Source organism: Ursus arctos, unplaced genomic scaffold (genome assembly GCF_023065955.2).
Source record: "Ursus arctos isolate Adak ecotype North America unplaced genomic scaffold, UrsArc2.0 scaffold_37, whole genome shotgun sequence".
NCBI lineage: Eukaryota > Metazoa > Chordata > Mammalia > Carnivora > Ursidae > Ursus > Ursus arctos.
Window position 1 is genome coordinate 28,630,133 of NW_026623053.1, and position 23,484 is coordinate 28,653,616.

The window sequence follows — 23,484 nt, forward strand, 5'->3', positions numbered from 1 at the left end:
GCTCAGGTCATGATCCCGGGGTCCTGGGTTGGAGCCCCCCATGGGGCTCCCTGCTCAGTGGGGAGTCTGCTTCTCCCTCTGCCTGCTGCTCCCCCTGCTTATGCTCACTCTCTCTGTCAAATAAAGAAATAAGATCTGAAAAGAAAGAAGAAACAAACAAACAAACAAACAAACCCTTCCCTACAAATCCTCCTCTCAGGGTCTACTTCTGGGAACCTGACCTAAGATAGGGCCATAATAAGAATAGAAACAAAATGCTATGATAACAAAGAAGGACTGACTGACTCCACTTGGATACCAAGGAGGGCATTTGAACTAGGCCTTGAAGGGTAGTTTGGATTTTGCCAGGTAGATGGAACTGAGGAATGTTACAATGAATCTGAGGCGAACACATCTACGTGCCGCACCAAGGAAGGTAATGATGGGGAGTGATAGGAAATGGGACTGCTACGGCGGGCTGCGAGTAATGGAAGAGGAGTCTTGACTGTTATCTTTTTTTAGGATTTTATTTATTTATTTGACTTATTTGTATGTAAGTTTACAGAGAGTGCAAACAGGGGAAGTAGGAGGCAGATGTGACGGCAGATGCTTAACTGAGCCGCCAGGCGCCCCCATAGGCGCCCAAGTCTTGAATGCCGTTAAAGAGTTTGGACTTTTTAAAAAATTGGCAGTAGTGAGCCATTGTAGGTTTCTGAGCAGGGAAGAAACATGATACATCCCTCCTTTAGAAAATAATGGAATGGAAATATAAAAGATGGGTTAGTGAGATAAGAGATACACAATGGAAGCCAGTTGTTGGGGGTGGGGGGTTACTGCACTTTTTTGGGTGAGGATGATAAGGAGCGGACTTAGGGCATGGGAATGAAAAGGGAGGACGGATCTAGAGGTTGAATGAATGGACTTCTCAACTAACTAGATGTAAGTGGAGAAACAAGAGCCATCAAAAGTGGCTAAATGTTGGTTTGGATCAAAGAGTGAATGGTGGTGCCATCAACCAAGAGACAGAACCTAGGAGGAAAGACAGATGGGGGAGAGAAATCAGTGGGTTCATTTTTGGATATAGTGAAATTGGATCTGAAAAACATCTAAAAAAAATCCCTAATAACTCAAAGAAATTTCAATGAACTCTGAAAATCAGCTGAGAATAAAGAACAAAGGGGAAAAAATGGGATATTGGGGAAAATTGGGATATTTAGGGACTCACAAAGTTCTAGTTCAAGGTTAGACCACAGAAACACTTTAAAATCAGCTCTCTGGGTCGGAACCAGAACAACAAAATCAACAGTAGGAACCTGGACTCCCTTTAAGAATAAGAACACTTAAAACTCACTTGCGACAACAGTGCAATGATTCCGTCTCACCAGGATTTTTCTTTGCCAATTAAAACTAGAGTGAGGGTCTATATGGTCTAAAGATAAGATCTAATGTAATAAGTTTGTATGACTGGAGCATTCTATGAAAGCAGACCCCGATGACACTGGTGCTAAAATAAAGGAGAAACATGGCTTTCTTAGTGTTCCCAACCTACTATTTGTCTGCTGAAACAAGTTGCTGGTGGGGGGACTGCTACAGTAATATTTCCATCAACTGACAGTGGCCATTTCCTTAATTATTGCTATTCATTTGTTTATGGCCTTGCATTGATTTTTTTAAAAATAAATCAATATGCCCATGCACGGTATTGACATTTCAAGCAGCACACGATTAGAAGAAAAAGCACAAGTCCAAATTCTTAAAAAATATTCCCATTTGAGGAAAAATCTACTTTATATAAGACACATTGTTTCAAAAGCCAAATGAATTACAGGTCAGAGAGAGGCCTCTCTACCCTGTAACAATGTTGCATTTAAACTCTTCTCTTTGGGAACCCTTGATACTTAGAGAAACTAACACTTCCTCCTACCTTAGGTAAGATTTGTAGATTTTAGACACCAAATTACTCATAGAAATAATACAGGAAAAGAAGCTAGAAAATACAAGAGAAAGAGAACATTAACTGTGTTTATTCATTCATTCTCTCTTCCTTTCTCCTTCCCTCTTTTCCTTCCTCCCTCGGTCCCTCCCGTCCTCCCTCCCCCACTTCCGGGAACATATGAGGACCTACTGTGTGCCAGGAAGTATCCTAGGAGATAGAGACACCATACTGCGCAAAGGAAACACACATGATCACTACCCTCAGGGAATTTAAGTCTATCATACTTGATTTCAGATTCTACATGTAAATAAAAGATAGTATCTCTTGTCCTTCACTGCTGTTCTCTCACACCTTCATACTGTATATTAAACCATACTAGGTTCACCCATTTGAGGGGCAAATGTGCCGTGCATAACCCAACCGGGCCACCTTCATCTGAAATTCAACTCTATCATGTAACAGTTGTGTACATTTGGTCAAATGACTTAACCTTTTGACCCTCCAACTCTTTATGTATTAAGCATAGATAATAGCACATGCCTCGTGGGACAGTTGTATTACAAGAATCAATTCATTTAGAACTTAGAATGGGCTCGGCTACACAGTGGGCAATCAAATAATGTTACCCATTATTATTTTTAGCATGCGCAGGGATAAACAGATGAAGCAGGCCACATGTTTCAAAGAGCTTATGGTTTTGCAGTTGGAGACAGGCACAGAGATAACGGCAATAAAGTGTGGTGGGGATGATGAAGAAAGAACAGTTAAACTACAGTCCGGGTTGCACAGAGAAGGGAGTGCTGAGTTCTTTTGGCCACAACTCTTTTGACATGGATGTAATATCAATCCAAAGTAGTTTCCTATTTCCCCGCCCCTTAGGTAAGTGATCCTTCCCTATTAGATACCTGTTTTGCTTGCTTTATTTGCCCATAGTTATTTGACTGTGAATAATTATGTAAGCATAAATGCTGGCTTTTCATAAAGGAATTGTCCCTCTTTATTTACACCCTGAATAAAGGAGCTTACCGTAGTTGGTAAAACTCAGTTACATTTTCCTGATTTCTGATGTTTGGTGACATATTTCTTATAGAAATGAGAGTTGTTTGTGCAAAGGGAAAGTAGGCCTTTTCTTATCCCAGGAAGTGGGCTTTCCTTTTGCTCATGACTGGCTGAGTCATGGCCATGTGATTTAATGCTGGCCAACAGGACCCAAGGTACGCTAGGGGTGCTGGGAAAGATTTTCTCAATGCTATGAGACTAGTGGAAGGAAACACTACTATTCTTTTTTGGGTATTACTTGTCTGCATGTGATAGCTGGCACTGCTGCAGCCATCTTGTGACCACAAAGGGAGATATTGTTGATATCCTAAGGATGGAAAAATAGAAAAATGGCAATAAAGTGGGTCCCTGAAGACACCCTTGAGCTCCTGGATTTACCATCTTGAGCCTTGATCTACCTCCAAACTTCCTGCTGTGTGAGAAAATAACCCTTAATTGTTTAAGCTGCTTTTGGAGGAGTTTTCTGTTAACTTTCAGTTAACTGCTTGTGGTAACTTGTTCCCAAGTATCTGGGGGCACTTCCCTATAGAAAAATTATAACGCTCTCCCTTTTAAGCCCAGGCATGGCCATATGACTTGCTTTGACAAAAGAAATATAAGCGATATGGTGGAAAATATAAGCAATTTCCAGGTAGAAGCTTCAAGAGCCAGCGTGTGGTTTGTCATGCTCCTTCTCCCTGCCCCTAGCATCAAGGAAGCCTGTGAGATGGGGCTGCTGACAATCTGGTTCCTCAGTAAGACCTTCCAGGGGGACTTATAGCATGAACAAGAAGTAAACCTCATCATTTTAAGCTGCTGAAATGTGTGGTGACCACAGATAAATCTGGTTTATTTTGACTGCCAAACATCCTAAAAGCCACAGCGGAACAATGAAGTGAAGGCAAGAGCTTGAGACGCAGAAGCTCAGTTCTGAGTTACTGCAAAGGACAGACTCTGCCGTCCACTCCACACGCTTCTGTTCAGTGAGATGAGCCTCGGAAGGGTAGGTAACTTAATCCGAAGAATGCTTTAAAAATGTCTTCACATCGATGCATTATTCAGAGTAAGTTAATCACAACTTCTTAAGTGTCTCTCTAGTATCTCTGAGCTCACCTCATCGCTTTGCCCCAGCAAGCTTTTCTGATATGACCCCACTGTGCTCTCTCCTAACCACGTCCACCTACGCACCTTCCGGGGGGGCTGGGTAATGGCTCCCCAATCATAGAGCTGAATTTTTGATGCACAAATTCAGAAATGAGGGTGCCGCCTTGGTGGGTGGGCCAGGAGAACGATGACGGTGATCGCTGACACTTACACAGCACTTGTCGTGTGCCAGGTGCCGCTCTAAGCACTCCATACACAGTAGCTCCTCGCCCCACCTCCTGAGGCACGTGTCATCGTGTCATCGTGTCTTCGTTAGAGAGGAGCAAACAGAGGTGCAGAGAGAGAGCTTAAGTGTCTCGTCATCCAAAGTCGGGCAACTAAAATGTGGTGACACTCAGATTCGATTTCAGGCGATCTGGCTCCAGAGGTTGTGTGTGTGTGTGTGTGTGTGTGTGTGTGTGTGTGTGTGTGTAAGATTTCACTCACTCATTCATTCATTCATTCATTCATTCAGAGAATGAGCAGCAGAGGGGGAGTGACAAGCAGACTCCCTGCTGAGCGCAGAGCCTGTCCTGGGCTCCATCCAGGACCCTGAGATCATGACCTGAACCCAAACCAGGAGTTGGATGCTCGGCCGACTGAGCCACCCTAGGCGCCCCTAGAGTTGTGTTCTAACTATGCCGCTTAACAAGTTCTTGGGGCGGCAGTTCTTGGAGAAGCAAGAGGTTAAGAGCACAGTCGAGCTTCACCTGACTGAAACCCAAGCTGGGTATTTTTCCACAATTTGCAAACATGTCTACGTCCTGGTTTTCCCAACTGTAAGATGGCACTGCATAGGGTTCTGTCCTCTGTGAAGTAACTTGAGGCTCATGAAGACCCCAGCATTGAGCTGGGACTGATGATGCTATGGGGCTGCTGTAGCTTCTAGGACAACCTCCAGAGGGGGCAGAAGTCTTGGACACATGAAAAGTCATGCACAAATATGAAATGATCGGGAATTTAGAGAAATCATGGCTATGGATGGTAAGGTGATAGGACCTAGGAAAGGCTGTCTGGAGAGTCATGTCTGGGATCTGCAGACAGAAAAGCCCCTGAAATGCACTCAGTGCACTGGAAGGAAAGCTAGATAAGCCATTTGGACCAACTGTGATTTAAGAGGGTTGGGGGAGGGGCATTTTCCTGAGGCCTGAAAGGTGTGCATATATATGCATATGAGCAGGGAGGTGAGGGCAAGGAGCTGGGACCTAAAAGTGTTGCAGAAAAGCTTTGGAAATGTAGCTCAAGAGAGAGACCTTAGTTTGGAAAAATGCAGTTAACTACCAGCAGGCCCTTTACGTTGTATCTCTAAGATACATTTTGAATTTGAACATTCCTTACAGTCTCCGCCAAGGCCCCTGCCAGCAGCCTCCATGGGGCCACGACGGTGGCTCTCCTAGACTCCTGCATCAGCCCAGCTGGTCTCCCTGTGTCCATTCTTGCTCTGTCCCATCCATTGGCCTTGCAGGAGACAGACTGAGCTTTAAATAATGCAGACAGTTCCTATGGCTTCTTCTCGCTCTTGGAATAAACTTCAAATCTTTACTACAAATTTGGCTCTAACACCTGGATCTCATCTCTCACTATTCTCCCTGCCAAGTCCAGCCCCACTGGCCACACTTCTGTTACATGAACACGTCAAGCTCCTTCCTGCATTCGCTGTTCCCTTGGCCTAGAGGGTCCCTCCTTCCCTCCCCCAACATGGGGCCCCCAGCCTGGGCATTGCTGGCTCCTTCCCCTCCAGTGTTCTAAACATCACTGCCTCTCATTTCCCAACCACCCTGTTCCCTGCGCCTCACCCTCTCTCGGCACCGTCTACACCATGAGCAGATGTCCTTTTCTTCACAGTGCTCATCCCTATCTGAAATGGTCCTGTTCATTCATGTGCTTACTTACGAGCTGTTGCCAGTTTTCCCTGTTAGCCTGACTGGGCCTCTTTCGCTTTGTTCATGGCTATATCCCCAGCACCTAGGTAAGTTCCCAGTGCACAGAGGTTCCAGAAACTAAGAAATAAGTAATTTACTTTAATTTCCATCAGTAATACATTTCAAACAATTTACTTATATGCCCCAGTGGAAAAAAGGAGGAAAAATTAATTTTATTTACATTTAATTGAATATTGATGTATTCTTTGGATGATGGCAATGGAAAAGTGATATTTGAACACAATGCTGCGAGGTTAATCTACTCCTAGAAAATCTGAAATTACATGAGGTTCAGTATAAATTAGTTTTACATAGAAAATTAAAAACCCAGGAGCCGCAATTGATAGATTCCTACATTTAAATATTATGAAAATATAAAATTTAAATACTATGAAAATGTAAAATATAAGCTACAACGTGTCTACAATAAAGAGTTTATAGTTAGTAAGCGCAAACAATACAGTGTCAAAATCGAGCTATAACCATATTCTCTTTACTGATTTCTTTGAATAATATAATAGTACTGAATGTTTATTTGGAGTCCATTGAAATATTAACATTATATCTGGGTATTGATTGCATTTGCCTGTTTCTGGATTAGATTCAATTTTTATATTTAAAGATTCTTAGTGGAGAGCTCTCTGGGATATAATCATCTCGATCCCTATATGACTAAATTTGGTCATATTTGCTGATTGTGTATAGAGCCCTTTCTGAGAAGTAAATATTAATGCTGACTGGTTTTGAAAAAAGAACCCTTGGGGCACCTCTTCTTTCCATTTTTAGACACCTCTGTTAGCTGCTTTAGCACTTGGGTAGAAGTGTTTTTAAAGGAGCCTGTGAAGATTTGGAAAAGACTTTATTTTCCCTCTCCCAGATTGCACTCCCTGCATTTGGTTGGTTTTGTTAACATGCGCTCCATCTGTCTTGGAGATACGGAAAACTCAGTAGGGGAAATGGAAAGGGCAAAATTGTTTCCCTAGCTCCATCAAAGATCTAAAAATTACTTCTCATGCAAGGTCTGGCGCGTGGATTCCTCCACTTTTAACTTCTACACCACCCAGGTGCCTGTCGAACTTTCCTCCAGAGCAGGGAGAGGAGAAATTGCTTCGTTACTCCCTGGTTAGAAAGCGTGCAGGCTTGAAAGCATTTTTTACAAAACCTCCACTATGAAAGACCTCTGTGAGACTTCTTATCATTTCAGGTGAATTTAACGAACATACAGATTGGTTCTGTTATTACAAATACCCTTAAAGTAAAATCAATCTCCTTGCCGGCTACCGTTGATCTGGGATTTCTGGTATCGGTCTTTAATGTTTCAGGCTAAGTACTAGACAGAAAAAAATCTGAAAACCAAACAAAATCCTTCTTTGCCAATCCCCAGCTGCACCTGAGAGTGAAAGAAGTTGAAATCTTACTCCTCACTGGACATTACATCCAATTTCAAGCTTCTATTTTCTTTGTTAAAAGCCACTGGTGAATACCTCGTAAAGTTTTCTGTTTCTCTGAAAATCAGCCGTTTTTATTGGTAATTGGAGCACCTCATGGACAGGGTGGCTGGGACATATAAGTGCTTTTATCCATCCTACCATTGTTTTACATTAAATTTTGCATTTATTGAGGGTCTTGTAGCCTTGGGATGTGAACTTGGGGAGACTGCAGATCTTTTATAATGTGTGTGACACCGAATAAAATACGGATTCTTCAGTACCATCTTACAAGGGGCTTAATCTGGAGCCACGAAGTAACACTTCTTTCGTGTGTGTTTGTCTGCAAATGAACAGAATTAATCCTTCAACAAGCAAAACAGGCCCGACTTTATAAACCTACTGAATTGAGATGATGTTAGTATCCTGGTTTGTTAATTTGGGGAGGATCATTGTTTTAGAATTATTATAAATAAAGTATTGTCAATCAAACGGAGAAGGTGATATTTAAGGCTGGCTTTACAGTTTACAAATCCTGGCTCAAGCTGATAAACTTATACATTAGTGCCTAACACACATAATATCAAATTTTCTCGTATCCTATGACACATCTGAGAGCTCTGCTCACTTGTCATCAATATCTCCGATCCTGTTACAAGACCTTGTCATCACCTAGAACTTCTTCCCCTCTGACATCTTAAACTTTGAAATTCCACTCTGACCTCAACCCTATACCCTTCCTCCCCTACCCCGCCATCCCTCCTGTCTTCAGTCTTTTTTTTTTTTTTTTTTAGATTTATTTTAGAGAGAGAGTGAGAAGGGAGAAGGGCAAAGGGAAAGAGAGCATCCTGAAACAGATTCCCCACTGAGCGTGGAGCCCAGCCAACATGGGGCTCAATCCCAGGACCCTGAGATCATGACCTGAGCCAAAATCAAGAGTTAGCTGCTTAACAGGTGTCCCCCATCTTCAGTCTTCCCAAGGCACCTGGCCTTGAGTCTCCCTAACTGACAGCCCCAAGCCCTCTTGGATTTAAGGACATTCGCATCATCAGAGACGATCTCTTTACTCCTTTGACTTCATGGCACAGCCAGTCAACAAATCCTCACCTTGGATCCATCCCTCTGTTTTCTTGGGCCCTTGAGTATTACTGGAGAAAATCACATAACACATAGTCATGCAGTCGGAGCTGGGACAAATTTTGAATTGCAAACCTCAACAAGGGCACTCAAGAGCATCTGAAACTCAAGATGATCTGATCGCTCCTAGTTGGTTCCTGTATCACCAACCTTATCTGAGACACATGGGACTGGATGACATGAATCACAGACACTTAGGACAGAGTTATACTGAATAAATTATATATATTCAAAATATATAATAAAGTTCATTTACTCCCCTGGATTTCATGTGAGCCAAAATTTCCCCATTTTTTGGGTATGTATTTCCTCTTATTTTCACTTTCCTTTGCACTTTTCCAAATAGATTACTCCCCCCCCCAAATAGATTACTCCTCAAAGAGTTTAGAAAAATAGGGGTGCCTGGGTGGCTCAGTCGGATACGAGCGTCTCGTCTGCCTTCAGCTCCGGTCATGATGGGGGGAGGGGTGTCCTGGAAATGAGCCCAACAGCAGGCTCCCTGCTCAGCAGGGAGTCTGCTTCTCCCTCTCCCTCTGTCCCCGCCCCCCCATGTTCTCTCTGTCTCAAATAAATAAATGAAATCTTAAAAAAGTTTAGGAGAATACTAAAGAATTTATGATAAACAGAAAATATTTACTATATACCTACTGTGGGTTAAGCACTATTCCGGGGGCAGGGAGACAGCAGTGAGCAAGACAGACAGTTCTGCCCTCCAAGAGTTTATATTTTAGTAGCAACGGACAGAAAGTAGACAAATAATAGGTAAAATATAGGTAATAATAGGTAAATAAATAAATTGGCAAATAATAGGTAAAATATATATTGTCAGAAAGTCACAGGGGGGACCGCAGAGTCCTGGGTGGCAGGGCACGTAGTGAGCTCCGCTGTGGAGAGGCTGCTGCTGCTACTGGGGACAAGGATGAGCCTGACTGCGTTCAGATCCCAGGTCTGGCCCTTACTACATGGGTGACCCAGGGCAAGTTGCCTAATGGCTCTCTGACTCAGTTTCCCTATCTGTAATATGAAGATTTTCACAGTACCAACATCACAGCACCATTAAGAGGATTAAATTACTTAACACACAAGTAACATTTCCCCTGGTAAGCACCACACAATTGTCAGCTAGTTTAAACACCTGGCTCATCGTGGCTCCCACCCTCTCCTTCACAGCCTGTGCCCTCTAGGCAGAGATGGAATCACCTCGAAGTGAAAGCTCCTTGCTTGGTGAATTCACTCACTTTCCAGGCCCTGAGAGAGGTCCTAGCAATGTGTTCATGTGGTGCTTTTATCAAGTTTGCAAAAGTAAGATATATGCATTTCTAAAGTAAGATATTTTGGGGTGCCTGGGTGGCACAGTTGGTTAAGCACCTGCCTTCAGCTCAGGTCATGGTCTCGGGGTCCTGAGATCGAGTCCTGCATCGCGCTCCCTGCTCAGCGGGGAACCTGCTTCTCCCTCTCTCTCTCTGTGCGTGCGCTCTCGCTCTCTCTCAAATAAATAAATAAATAAAATCTTTTTAAAAATACAGTAAGATATTTTAACTGCACTGGTTAAGATGCCACTGTGTTAGGTAGCATTGAGGTGGCTGTGGGCATTTGGGGATTCAGCTAATGAAGGAAAGTTGGAGACACATTTAGATTGACTTCAGCGGGGAACATCCATTTGTTTTGGTCATTTCCATATCAATTTCAGCTACTGCTGGCCATCCCAGCATGGAGGCAGCTCCCAGCCCGCCCCCCCACTGCACCGTGGGTACAGGGTGGGACATGGTGAGGGGAATGGGTCCCATACAGGCTGCCAGCAGGCGCATGAGGGTTGAGGGGAAACCAGGGTTTGAAATGTACAGAGCCAGAAACTGGTCTTCTGGAAAGCTGGAAAGTTCTTGTAATTCTCTGATGTATAAAATTATAAGTAAAGGATTTGGTTCTCAGGGCATGGTCAAAACACAGACCCTTCCCTGTCGGGAATATACTGGATAAAGCAACAGTAATAATCATGAATGCATTTTGGTGGACAGAATATCTGTGCCCCGCTTTTATATGTTGCAGCTCTAACACGCCCAGGGGGATGCTATCTGGACATGGGGCCTGCAGGAGGCAATTCGGTTTAGATGAGGTCATGAGGATGGGGTCCTTATGGTGGAGTAAGTGGCCTTATAAGAAGAGACCAGAGAGCTTGCTGTTTTTCTCTTCGCCATGGGAGCAGACAGTGAGCTGGCAGCCCTGCCAGCCAGGAGGAGGGCTCTCACCAGAACCTGACCACGCCGGCGGCCTGATCTCAGACCACCCGGCCTCCAAAGCTGGGAGAAAGAAATGTCTATCGTTTAAGCCAGCCCCTCTACAGTATTTTGTTATAGCACTCCAAGCTAAGACACACGTTATATATGTTTTTTCTTTTTTAGTGGGAATCACGTTAGAGAGAACTGTAATTCCTGCATTTGCAGACCAGAACCCCATAGCAGTGCTGCAAACAGCAAGCGTGTGTGTGAAGTTGCAAGCTTTGTGCATCGATATCAAAAAATAAATTTCAACCAAGCACATGAGAAGAAATATTGAATTCTTCTTCTACACTCTCTTTAGAAAATATCACAAACTCATTTTCATTTTAGTGATGATCAGAGTTGATAGCCATATATGTAGGGGCAAAGAAAGCATTGTAGAGGCATGCCAGTCAGTGAGCGTAAGTCATGATTTTCTGAATTTTATAGGGTTTGTGGTGTAATTCGCGTGACTTCTTTTCTCATTCTAAATAATATCCATTCTGTCCCTCATCTTGATTTTGTAAACTGTGTGTGTTTTTTCTTAAACAGGCCCTCCTCCCAAACTGCATGCATTTCAGACCCACAAGGCCTGGACCCGCTTCTACCAGGAGGAAATCGGCATGAGGGAATGCCTTCGCTTTTCCTTCTCACCTCTCCAGACTGTGCTGTGTGCTCTCTTATACTTAACATCTTCTGTCCTGGAAGAGGAACAGATGGCCCCGCTCGTTCCCTCCACCTGTGCCTCGATGGCCTCCGGCCTCTGACCCTACTCAACCACCTCTTCCAGCAGCTCCTTCCCCCTGAAGGACGGCTGTGTTCCTGCTCCTCACTGGCTCTTCCCATTCACATCGCAAGCACGCTCAAAAGTGTCATCCCCTGATTCCGCCCACCACTCCCTGCCTTCCTCTGTTTTAGAAGCTTCCTGATTCTTGCCCTCTCTCTCCGTTAAATGTTTTGGAAGAGAAGCTCCTATATATGGCCTCTGCTTCCTCATTCCTCACTGCATGGAGATCTGCTTCCTTGTAGCTTTTGGGAACTGTCCCCTAGAGTCACCACTGCCGGCCTCCGGCCTCTGATTGGTCCTCAGCCCATGGGGCCTCTCCGCTGTCTCTGCCCATGTCTTCACCACTCCCCCCTGCATCCTGGCCCCCCACAGCCAATTCTCCTGCTTTACCTTTCCCTCTGACCACTTGATCTCGGTCTCCTCTGTTGCCCCCTCTCCTTCCCAGGTTCCCTTAAGTGCCTACCAGTGTCCCCCAGGCCCCAGCTCAGAGCGCTTGTCCCCCCATCTCACACGTTCTTCCTGGATATGCCTGTCGATTCTGTCACAAGTCTCTGCTGTTGACTCTGCAGTGAGAGGCCTAGTCCCACAGTTGCTCCTGAACTTTGTAGCCATGTTTCCAGCTTTCCACTGGAAAGCTCCAGCTGCTTCTCACACCTACCATCTTCACAAATGAAGGTCTCCTCCCCATCCTCCCCAAACCTCTCCTCCCTCCGTGCTCTCCTTGGTGGAAGGTGCCACTGCCTGTCACCCAGCTACTCTTGGAGCCTCCTTGTTTTCCTCCTTCCCTCACTCCTCATCACCAACCATTAACAAGCCTGACTTCTCTTACCTTTCAGTCAGGTGGTTTTTGCTTTTTAAGATTTTATTTATTTATTTATTTGACAGAAAGAGAGAGAGCACAAGTGGGGGTTGGGGAGCAGTTGACAGAGGGAGAAGCAGACTCCCTGCTAAGCAGGGAGCCTGACTCGGGGCTCGACCCCAGGACCCCAGGGTCATGACCTGAGCCAAAGGCAGATGCTTAACCAACTGAGCCACCCAGGCGCCCCTCAGTCAAGTGTTCTTAACACTTTTTTTTTTAAAGATTTTATTTATTTATTTGACAGAGACAGAGACAGCCAGCGAGAGAGGGAACACAAGCAGGGGGAGTGGGAGAGGAAGAAGCAGGCTCCCAGTGGAGGAGCCTGATGTGGGGCTCGATCCCGCAACGCCGGGATCACACCCTGAGTGGAAGGCAGACGCTTAACCGCTGTGCCACCCAGGCGCCCCTCCTTTTTTTTTTTTTTTTTTTTTAATCATTAAAGCTTTTGGCAGTATGGTGAAGGCTTTGGATTGCTTCAAGAATAATGCTTTTTAGAGCATAAAACACAATACAAAGGATCACAAAGGAAATATTTTTTTGGAAATATGGTTTATGAAATCATAAGTTTTGATATAGTAATACATGTAAGAATGCACTACTGTAGTGTTAAGGCAGACCCAATGTCAGGTCTAATTACCACCATTTTAAAGTAGTATGAACACAAACGATCCTCGGAGATACTCGGTGAAATGTGATGTGAAAAAAATGTGCCATTTCTACTGATGACAAAGCCATAAATATCACTAATGTTGCTACAGCAGTGTTCTTATATTAATCATCAGAGAATATGATAAAGTTTAGTAAGAGAAAGGTATAAAGAAAGATATAATGTTTCTCCCCTACAAGTTTACAAACCCCTTGAGTTCTTTCCAGGTTAAGAATGCCTGCTTTAAAATGATCTCTGGCACTTGCCTCCTCTTTTCTGTTCCTCCTGCCACTGACCTAATTAGGGTCCTTCTGCCTGCATGGAATCTCCACAGGCCCCTGATTGGCTCCTCCCCTTCCTTTGAAGCCTGATCTTCTTACTGCCCAGTTCCAAGCACACCTGAGCAGAGCCCCCCCCCCCCACATCCGGTCCCCTAAACTGGTTGCTGAGTGTCAGGCCTTGCCTCCCCAGGAGAGTCCCTTCTCCCCCTGGCCTGACCGCCTCACTTGTCCAGTGGATGGCTCACAGCCACCTCGCTGCTGCCCTAGCTTCGCCTCACCAATCCTTCCGAAGCACAGATCTCTCTAAAACCCAAATCTGATAACGACATCCATTGTTTCCAATCCCCTCCCCATCTTCAGTATAAAAGTTGGGCTCCTTAGCAAGCTGTGGCTTCTGCCCACCTTTCCACCCAGCTCCTGCAACTCTGTTCCAGTCACCTCTGGCCTCTGGAGTTACCTGAACCGGAGGATAACTGGGGATTAGAGCAAGGGCTCTGGAGCCAGACCGCCTCAGTGCGAATCCTGGCTGCACCGCTCACTCCGTGTGTGACCTTGAAGAATCACCCCATCCTCCGTGCCTCAGGGACCGCCTTTAAAATGGAGCCATAAGAGCTTGCTCCACAGCGCTGTGCGAACTAGGCGTATGACACAGGCGGCGTCCAGGATGGGGCCTTGGTGGCGCCCAACCCCCATCACTTAGCTGCATCCCGCACAGAATGTGTGGTCCTCTGGGTGCGGGATGCGGCTCCCCCCTCTGTAACCCAGGAACGAGCCAGGCGCAGGGTGGGTGTTTAGACGCTGAATGGAGTAAAGAGAGAATACAAATCAAAGGACAAAGTGTTAAAATAAAGAGGAGCCAGTTCTCTCCTACTCTCCTGACAATTTGCTTTTCAAAGTGTCCTATACAGCGTGGACTCACCTGTCCGTTTTTCTGGGCGGTCCTGTCTGTAGGGAGCCCTTCCCTGGCCCATTCTCCGGCCTGATAGCATCGCGCTTCTGAAAAAGAGGAAGAACGCAGGGTGGGAGTGTTGGGGGCACAGGCCGCTGGGCGACTAGGAAGCCCTCAGCCGCGCCTCGGGGAACGGGCACCCCAGGACAGGACAGGCACTTAGCAGTCCGCCAGCCAAGGAGGCCCCGACAGTAGGAGCAAGCACTGAAGCGTCGCTGGGAGCACGGAAGGCGGGTGATGACCTTGACTGGATGACCCTGACTTGACCCAGAGCCTCGCGGCTGTCCGTGCTCCTTCCTTCTCAAACACGCCGAAATAATTCGCGTCTTGGGCAAAGGTGAACAATGCACCAGGGTGGGCCGTACAGCCGAACCACCCCAACCCGCCTGCGGGCCGTCGGCGATGTCCGCGCCGGGCAGGTTTGGAACCGCGCAGGGAGGCCGCAGCCGCGCTCCGAAAGGCAGAGCGTGGACGTCCGCCCGGATCCGTCCGGACAGACAAACGGGACCGAAACCTGCCCCTTTTGCGTTTTGTTCCGTTTAAGGGGGAGCAAGAGACGGTTTAAATACGACACGTGCCGGGAGCCTTTCCATCAGGGGCGCTGCGCGGGGGAGGCGGGGAGAGGACAGCCGGCTTCTCTCTGACCGTCGGCCGCGCGGGGCCTCGCGGCGACCCCGGGACACCAGGCGCGGGCTCGGGGCGGCCCAGGGCGGGGGCTGGGGCTCGACTTCCGACGCCGGCGGTGGGCCGGGCGGCCGGGGTCCTGCGCGCGGAGGCGGAGGCGGGGTTGGGCGCGACCCCGGCCCCGGGGACCCTCCCCAGCGCGCCCTTCGCAGCTCGCGTCCCTCCGGCCACTCGTGCGCGCAGACGAGCGCGGGAGAAGCCCCAGCCCGACGCGGGGTCCGAGCCCACGACCCGCCCGACAGACGCCTCTCGTGCGCGCTCCTCGCGGGCGCCTCTGGGGCCGCTGGGCTGAGCGCAGCCCCTCCCCGGCTGGCGCGTCCGTGCGCATGGCCCCGGGGCGCCCCGGCGAGCGCCGCCGTCCTGGGAGGGGACCCCCGCGGGATGCCCGCGCTCACGGAGGCCGGGGGGGGGGCGAGCCTGTTCGCGGGGGAGGCGGCTCCGAGGGAGGCAGCGCGCAGGTTCTGCCGGGCCGCGTGCGCACGTGCGGGGCTCGCTCTCCGTGCTCGTGGGGGCGGCACCGTGACCGCGGGGGCTCCGCCTCGGACCGGGAGGAGGGCGCGGGTCGGCGTTCAAGAGCCCCAACTCCCGAGGGGATTAGACAAGAAGATTCTCGGGGCGCCGGCTGGCTCCCTCGGTAGTGCACCAGGTAGGGCACCAGGCGAACCCTCGGGGGTGGGAGTTCGAGCCCCACGTTGGGTGTGGAGGTTAGGTTAAAAGTCTTAGAAAATCGTCAGTAGGAGAAGCAAAAACGTTTGGGAAGTAAAAAAAGGAACCACTAACGGGGAGCAGAAAACACAGGCTAGAACAGTGAATTCTTCCAATTTTAATTTTAAAATCTTTTAAATAAAGTGTTTCTGTTTGGGTTAGACGCTTTTAACCGGCCAGCCGGTTTCCCAGGGTCTCCGAACTTTCGGGCTCCGAGCTGAACCGTGGTTTTGGCTCCGCGTTGGCTCACTGCTGCCTCCCCGTGTCTGATCTGAAAATCACCACGCAGTTTCTGCAAATAAAGGGTGGAAAGCAGTCTATTAGCTCCCATGACAATAAATCACACAGAATTAACGCAGTGCTTAAGCTTGTTAGTGAGAGCTGTATAACCCAGGTGAGCTTCTAATAAGTCTTTCGTTTTAGGAGACATCATTATATCACCTTTTTTCTTTTTTCTTTTTCCAATTCACCGTGCCTTTGCTGGAAGGATACACTTAAAATTTAATCCTTAGAGTCAGGGGTTATGATTACATTATCAATGTAAGTCTTACTAATGATACCGCCTTGCAGAGAAATCACATGACTTATTCATCGATGTGTGTTATATTTTATTTGATACCATTCAATAAAAATCCTATATATTCAGGATGATTCAAAGTTTGCACAGAGTCTCTGATGTGAGATAATTTCTGAAAAATGGCTCAAACAAAAACACATCAAAGTGCAACCTCCTTGTGCTCACCTGGTACGTTTGTCTTTAGTGAGCCGATCGGAACCCCATCTTGGTGTGAACTAGCCTGCCCTTTTGGGTTTGTTTTAAGCGCCAATTCTTCCTATTTCTTGCTGATTCGTGTACTTTATTTCAGTTGCTTCTTGCTTCATACAAACTGGGAGCCACACAGAATATCATGTGGTCCTAGATGGAATTTAGAAAGTGCCTTCCAACCTAAATAGATCAAGGGGTTGCTCCCTTTTGCAGAAACATCACCTGCCTGGAGGAAATGGCCACTTGCCCCTAAAGCTCCTCCCAGATTCTTTCGATACTGCAGGGGCAGCCCTCCTGTGACTTCCCAAAGCCACCTGCTACGTGCAGCCTTCTGTGGTTCCTGAGTGCTTGTCTGTGCATCCTACCGATTTTTTGCAGCTCAATCCAAAATCAGCCCTGAGGGCAAAGACGTGGGCTTTACCTCCTCCAAAGTAATTAAACAGATCTAGTCAAATTTCGTGCCCTCATGGGATGCTGCAGCTTCCGGAACGTAGATTGTCTTACACCCAAACCCACGTCTGTCCCCGAAGGGAAGCTGTGAAGGGCATGGTGTGAACGACAGCCGGTATTACCAAACACTTCAAGTTTGTGTTCCCACCTGGGCGGCTTTGAACTTGCTCTTCCCTCTGGCTGGAACTCCATTCTCAAGCCTTGTTATTAAGATCTCAGATAAAATAGTTTCTCCGTGACCTGATTTCATTTTAATAGCCCGTATCTGAATTTGTATTATGTGCTTGTTTGTCTGATGAGTTTTGTTTTGTCTTCCCCTCTAGAACGTCAGCGTCTACGAGCAGCGGGGCTCTTTGCTTTGGTTAACATCAGATCGCGATAGCACTTACAACAGTGCTTAGCATGTATGCTCAATAAACACTTGTAGAAGTAATAACGAATAATGCAGAGTTTCCCGAAATACAATCTTAGTTCTTGACATCAGAGGCCATGTCTTATAACATCTGCTCTTCTCCACAGGGCCTGGCCCGGCCTAACATGTACAGCTGGATTTGTAAACACGCTTGTTGGGTGGGGTTGCACGGGAGAAGGGGTACGTGTCAAATCCTCAGATGGGTCAAAGGCAGAGGGGGCGGGACCCCGCCTCTCCAGAGGGCATGAGGGCCATACTAAGCTTGCGACGTGGTGCTGGGTGGGGAAAGTGAGAATTAAGGCAGTGGACCCACAATGTCCTCTAGACCTTCCAGCACTTTGGCCTGTCTGGAGTTCTGTTTTCCCATCATCGTGCAGTTCAGAATTATACAGGTGTGAATCAGAGAATGCCAGAGGGGCCTCTAGAGAATGTATGGTGGTGGGGGCGTTGGGATTTTGTGAGGCTGGACCTGCTGCCGAACAGATTCAGGTTTTCCAGTTATTCATGCATCTCGCCAAAGACTTATCGAACACCTGCTTTGTGCCAGGCGTTATGCTAGGTGCTGGGGATACCCATGCTGTTCCTGACTTGACAAGGAGTGTCAAACACAACCCGGATTCCTGATTCATATATTGCAAGACTATAGGATTGCATGCTAAACCCTATAGACTCTCTGCTTAAAAATTCCTTAGCAGGTCACCTCACAATGCTATTCAACACTCCTCTCCAGCGCTGGTGTTTGCTAAGTATTTGTGACTGCTGGGTTGGGAGGGCTCCTTTGGGAGTTGCTATCCTTTTTGACACTTAGCAGGCAGGAGAGGGAAGAGCATCCCCTGCCCCCACCCCCAGGCATTCCTTTGTCTCTCACACGGTAGGGAAGGAATAGAGTCTCCTGTGATATCAATTTTTAATTTCTTTGGTTGGTGATAAAACAGAAGAGATCGGCCCTATGGCGTCCTCTGTATCTCTGTGTATGTATTAGTATTTATTAGTCATTAAACTTCTATGTTAGTCTATAAGCCATAATGCAATTGATTGTAGTTTTAAATGAATGCATGCAAATATGCCTAGGAGCCGGACAAAGACAGTATCAAATACATTCATTAATAAATAATAGCAATACTGTGCATTTGCAGGCTGAAAATTTTTTTAACTTCAAAGAAGAGCTTTCATATCTGTGATCTCATCTCACACTACATATTATTATTTTAAAGCTCCTCTCTAAGGACAGGTTTTCCATGCATGCACAGCCAGGTGGGGTGAGGCTAATGACGTCCCGCCTCAGGCTACCCGACATCCCCACCCCACTGTGGGGCGGTCGTGCGCAGGCCCATCGGTCCCAGGGGGGTGTCTCCTGGCTGGTTTAAAAACTTTATAAAGGCAAAGATGAAAAACTACACTAATTTCAAGCGGCGCTGGGAGCGCACAGATGCTCTGGGCATGAATGGAGGGACTAGGAAATGAGGCTACTTTCAGGACCGACTTCGGAGATAGTACAGACAAGGAGGAATAGAGGACTTCAAACTCCTGTCAGGCATCCAGAAAGCCCAGAAGTGGAAATCTCTGCTCTCCTGGGATTGCAAGGCCAGATCCTGTTTACTCTGTCTACAGCTGTGACTTTTCCCGTCTTCCACAATTTCTCCAGGAGCGTGCCTTCCTTTCCAGGAAGATGACTATGTTTCCACCTAATCGTTTTGCTTTTCCTGGTAGGTTTCCTTGGGAGTGAAAACCCCATGTCACTGTTTTCCTAAGATTGGGCTGTGGTTATGGAAGTGCCCTTCTCTGAATTTGTTAGAGGGACATTTTAAAAAATGTAAAAAGTAGAAGTAAAAAAAAAAAAAAGCAACAAAAACCCTGACAGTGAGACTTTCCCCCAACGCTGTCCGTGTTGTCCTAACACCAACCCGCAGTGTTCCCACTTCACTAAAATTCAGGCCGCGTCACCTTCCCTCGAGTGGACGAGTGGACGCTGTAAAGATTGCTTCGGAACCGCCTACCTGGCTCTCTGATGGGACGACCGGGCGCCGTGGGTGGCGGAGGATTCTTCCACGCCGATGACTCACCGAGCAGAAATAACTAACCTGTGGTTAGCTATTTCAATTCTTGTATTTTCAAGGGGAAGGGGAAGGACTCGTAACCGGGTTTACAACCACCAGTGGGTCCCAGCATGTTGCCATCACAGCCCTGCTCCCTGGGCTGCTTTGATACAGGTTGGTTTCTGGCCGATACCACGTGCCCTTTGAGAATTAGCCTCTGCTGTCCCTCTGCATGCAGTAGGCACTCAATAAATACTGAATGAATGCAGCTGAACATCTATCATTTGGTCTGGGGGGGTGGGGGGGTCTTAGTTTCCTCTACATAAAATGAGAGTATCAGCAAATGATTGCTTCTATTTCTTCCAGTTTTAACATCCTCCGAGGCCGCTTGGCTAGCCATTTTAAATTACCTCCCATTACGAAAGCTGTTTCCAAGCAACAGAACAGTACTTCCCGACTCCTCGCCTGACCTCTTCAGCCCACAGAGGTGTTTCTCCCGGAGCCTGTCCCACGATGTTATCTGTAATGCATATGTATTTATTACACCGGCATAGAGCTCCAGGTTGTTATCTAGCTTTTCCTCAGAGTGGGTCCTGTCCTTGGGATTAAAGTGTAAGCTTCCCAAGAAGATACTATCTAAAATGAACTCAGTAAATATTTGTTAAATGAATGAATATTACAACAAGGAATAATCTGCATTCTATCTAGAGGGAATTCTAGGCTTAAGGGAAGCAAAAGAATCCAGGGTGAGTCCCAAATCTGTGGCTTGGGGAGGCTGGTGTGTGCTGAGCTGTTCTTCAGGGCAGGGCAGGTTTGGGGGAAGGAGGAACAGAGATGAATTCAGAGAGAAGCTGTATTCTATGCCTCCTTCTTGAGATTCTCAAAGAACGTTGGACGAGTAACGATTTTGAGACATGAGATTCTGGCCAAAGGAATATATTTTATTGTGTTGAGCCCAAAGCTTCCCAAATAGTCCCACGTGGTTTTGGAAACACTGGTGACACAAGAAGAGCAGCAGGGTCAGGAAAGAAGCCTGCAGAACAAGTCACTGTTAAGGAATGGTGGGAGGGATCTGAAGTAGGGAGGGGGAGCTTTAGCTGCTGGGCTTTAATCCTGGCTCAGTGCTTCCACGGATGCCGGGAAAGCCGGAGTCCCATCTCTTGCCACGGAGCAAGGGAGCGGTGCGCCATGTCTGGGGATGTGCAGGGCTCTTGGGAAGAGAGAAGGCACTCAAGCCCTTCACTTCCAGTTTCAGCTCTCCCATTACTCTCTCTTCTCAAAGAAATCACCGCTTTGGCTAAAAGGATCTCATATTATTAACACTCTCAAGTTCAACCCAAGAATAACTGCCCACTCTTGTAACTATAATAAATCAGTCCTTAAATTAGATCTAATATAGGCAAAGACAATACAAAGCGTTAACAGCATAGAAACATGAATGTTCCGAGTGAGTCACCTCACTCACTGTCTATCATCTGGGACTGTCTCCAATCTTCCCTTTAATGTTTTATTTCAACCTCACAAGCGTCAGTTTGTTTGTTTTTGAAATTCCCTATTTGCATATGGGAAGCTGAGGAGGGGTGAAGAAGATGAGCAAGGGGATATGTGAGGCACTCAGGATGGTGGCATTGAACCACGGAGTAGCCATTTTGGAAAAGAGTTTAGAAGTTCCTCAAAAAATTAAACACAAAATTATCATATGACCCAGCAAAGGGTATGTATGGGGTTTCCTTTCGGAGTGATGAAAACATTCTAAAATTAAATTGCGCAACTCTGTGAATAGCCTACAACCACGGCCCCGTACACTTCAAAGGGTGAATTTCATGGTATGTGAGTTATGTCTCAATAAGGCTGTAATGTTAAAAAAGAAGAAAATGCAAGGGGGACGAGTTCTCTGCTTTGAAGATAAAATTTTCTCTAAAACATATAAAATTGGTGATTTGTTGCTTGCTACTTCTTCGTTCCTCCAATGCGTTATTGCCAGTAGTTCGCCTTCACGGCTGTGTGGCGGCTGAGACACAGTCAGTGTTATTTCCCATTCCTTTTTTCCAGAATAGTTCTTTTTTCTTAAGGTTTTATTACTTTAAGTAAACTCTACACCCCACGTGGGGCTTGAACTCATGACCCTGAGATCAAGAGTTGTATGTTCTTCCGACTGAGCCAGTCAAGCCCACCTCCAGAATAATTTCTTGGTGGTAGAATTAAATTATCTCTGAGATGTTTTTTTCTACCGGAAGTACAAATAGCACCCAAATATTGGTTTCTGAAGTATTTGTACCCACAGTTTTGTCTTGACACATCTACAGCATCATGTAAGACATGTTTGTTAATATAATTTATTTGTACATTTCTTAGGTCACTTTTCCAGAAGTCAGGTATATTGAGGTATAATTTACATTCAGTCAAATTCACCCTTGAAAGGTTTCAATTCTATGAATTTTGGTGAAAGTTTATAGTCCTATAAACACTACCACATGAGATACAGACTATTTCCATTACCCTAAAATGTTCCTTTATATCCCAGTGGACTCAACCTCCTCTCCCCACATCCAGGCCCTGTGACCCCCTGACCTGATTTCTGTCCTTAGGGAACGCTTCATTTCCTATTCTGTGTTCTCGTGGTTTCTCCTGAGATAAATCTCTCCACCAGGCAGGACCCTGCGTGGCAGTCGGCACCTTAAATGTTGCTCAGTGAATAAATGCTGAGTAAATGAATGAATCATTTGTTTTGGATTCTTTCAAATCAGATCAGAGACTCTGCTCTCGCATTTCTAGGATGTGCCATTTGAAAAAGGGCTATTAATATTGGGGAAAGTTTTCTCCTAGAGTTCCTAATTTATAGAGTTTTATATTTTTTTATTATTTTTGAAAAAGGTTTTACTTATTCATTTGAGAGAGAGACAGAGAGCACACAAGCAGTGGGAGAGGCAGAAGCAGACTCCCCGCTGAGCAGGGAGCCCGCCATGGGACTCTATGTGGGGTTCGATCCTGGGACCTGGAGATCATGACCTGAACCAAAGGCAGAGGCTTAAGATCTGAGCCACCCAGGGACCCCAAGATAGAGTCTTTAAAAAAGGGGGGGCCATTGTGATTTCAAACTTCAGAGATTTTGCTGAACATTTCAAACACTTCGTTAGACTTGGGGCTCACAATATTTTGGCTTAACCAGCATGTGGATCTCTACCCTCTCAACTAAATAAACAGCTAGAAATAGAACCTGGAACCAAAGGCACCTGCTGCTTAGCCTTCCCCCACTGCTCCCCAGCTCGGATCACCCCATCTCCACATGGCATGGCCCAAGGTCTCCTCCGGAGTTTCCCTAAACAAGTTCTATGGGATTCCAGATCCTTGTGCACAACTCCAGGGGTAGGGGTGGAATCTTACACCTGCTTGAGTGGGACCTTAACCTTCCTTGTCATGCAGGGTGTGGCCCTGAGAAAACCCACCTGCTGCTGGCTCATCAGTCCGGCTTAGATCCTGCCGGTCCTTCTAGATGTGATCCCTCCTCTATCTTGATATGAATCAGAAAATTGACATCCCCAGAGCGATTACAAGAGGCAGTGAACAAGATTCACCCTTGTCTGACTAGTTATAGGACATGGCCTAGTCCTTGAAGAGAGCTGCCCTTTCTTGAAAGGTGTGGGTGCTTTTCTCCAGGCTGGTCTCCTAGCCCCAAGCAGCTGGGTCCCTAGGCTCTTTCTGTGGCTTGGCAGTCCTCCATCGTGCCTTTCGTCCCATAGCACAAGTACCACAAAAAACCACATTTCCCCCTTGGGGCAGTTACACCTTGCCTCCAAGATGAAGTCTCGGTGCTGGCATCATACTGTATCTGCTGCAGGCCTCGCTCCCTGCCGTCCTCGTCTGCCTGCGGGCCTTGTGTGGCTTCCCTGGGTGACAGTGCATTACGTGAGCCTGTATCGGGCCAGACTTTTCAAGGGGTGAGCTCCTTGATACAGGGTGGGGTTCTGTTAGGTGTTGCTCAACAAACCAAATGCCAAAAAAGGGTTAATTTTGGTGTTAATTGTGTAGTTCATAGCCCTGTGGACGGATAAATCATTACTTAATGCAGGGG